The sequence below is a fragment of the Schistosoma mansoni genome, chromosome 1 (genome assembly GCF_000237925.1).
Source record: "Schistosoma mansoni strain Puerto Rico chromosome 1, complete genome".
Classification (NCBI taxonomy): domain Eukaryota; kingdom Metazoa; phylum Platyhelminthes; class Trematoda; order Strigeidida; family Schistosomatidae; genus Schistosoma; species Schistosoma mansoni.
The window spans coordinates 50,742,526-50,744,339 of record NC_031495.1 but is presented as its reverse complement, the minus strand read 5'-3'; the positions used below and the strand labels follow the sequence as shown (position 1 = coordinate 50,744,339).

General features: G+C 32.3%; 2 non-coding genes across 2 annotated transcripts; both read left to right on the top strand.

Annotated features, from left to right (window-relative positions):
• Nucleotides 1-753: 753 nt before the first annotated feature.
• Nucleotides 754-820, top strand: Smp_tRNA_02202_Pseudo_TTG.1.1. The gene has a single exon. It is a non-coding gene (tRNA).
• Smp_tRNA_00806_Pseudo_TTG.1.1 lies at nt 755-821 on the top strand. The gene has a single exon. It is a non-coding gene (tRNA).
• The last annotated feature ends 993 nt before the right edge of the window (nt 822-1,814 follow it).

Here is a 1,814-nt window from a genome sequence, read left to right as displayed (position 1 = left end):
CTTATCCGCCTAGTCCTTCCAATTGAGTCCAGAACACCAATTACAGCTTCTGCTATATGAATCTATGCGAATCATTTATTTCAAGCATACTCTGTTTATATACCAGACAGACAGACTGCATCACCCATAAAATAGAAAATAATATTTGTACAAGATCAAGTCAAATATGGTTGTGAACGTGGGAGATAGTATTCAATAAACTGAATATAATTTAGGAACAGTAATTCGTATAATAATAATCTATAGGTCAAAATGAAGCATATAAGAAGATGAATATAGATATACACAATCTAATCATTCAATAGTTAAACAATAAGAATACATATAGAATAATCGTCCACTATTAGGTCCCGGAAGTTACCCGTACTTATGTTTTCATTAGGATGTAACAATAGGAGCCTAAACTTTCAGAAACCAAAAGTACATTTCTCGATTCGATTTACTCTGATTGTAGTTCAGTATTTCTTGACTAGATATTAACTATTCATCTTAATTTTATGATAAATAAATTTTTTATAATTATCCATTCTTTAGTTTTGATTTCATTACAGTACAAAACAGTCAATATCATTTAATATTAGTCATAATTTTAGTTACTAGATAAAACATTTTATAAGACATTTTGTTCTATTCAATGTTAATTGTAAACACTTAGTAGACATTGAAGATTCATCTTAGAATGACTAATAAAATATTTTCAACTTCAATAATATCAGACTTCCTCATTGATTAATGTCAAGGGGCTATCAGGACTCAGTGGCCGAGTGGATAACGCGACGGCGTTTGAAGCGAAAGGTACTGGGTTCGAGTCCCAGAGTGAACATCAACTCTGAGATGCAGTTACATCCATCTGATGAGTCCCTAATAAGACGAAACGCGCGTCCTGGATTCCACTGGTTGCCACTATCCATCTTTGCTTACCATGCTTGTGAATTAAGGCTATATCGAGGCAATACGCACAGTATGCACATATGCCAATTAGAGACTGACCAGTTGCAGTCCTAAACAAGAATGGGAAGATTCAAACAAACAATACTGAGTTGAATTTGATGTCAAGATAGTTTTGTTTCATTCATATCTTAAAAAGTAATTGGAATAAGTCTTATTATGATTTTGTTTCAGTTGTCCTGTCAAACAAACAAAAAACTACCAATATGCTATCAGTTTTATTTTAACTATACAGACTAAAGAGTGAAATTTTCTGGTATACAAATAATCCAACTGATATGGTTTTCTTTCTAAATTGTAATTATATTTGCATTGTCAAGAATTACAAATGATTTTCACCTTTTTTCTTTAAAGACAATCATATTCATTGATGGTACTTGTTACATATAGATTGACCTCAACTGACTGTATCATTATAAATTAAGAGACATTCTGAAACAACTGTTTCTTCTTAGCTTAAAACTTTTTAGTAATACCAACTTATGATTCTATTGAGAATCGAAAATCAGAAACTTTGTGTATAATAACTTCACTTAGTATTGTTTGTTTGTATCTTCCTATTGATGTTTAGGACTAAATGAATTTAAACTTCACCCCATTGCATAAGCAAGTGCCTATCAGGACTCGGTAGCTGAGTGGATAACGCGATAGCATTTGAAGCGAATGGTACTGGGTTCAAGTCTCAGAGTGAATATCAACCTTGAGATGCAGGTATATCCAGCTGACGAGTCCCAAATAGGACGGAAAGCGAGTCCTGGATTCCACTGCTAACCACTATCCATCTTTGCTTATAATGTTTGTGCATAATACTTAGTATATTATTAATTAAACCATTACGTTTACATTACATAGTTAATACTTTAAAC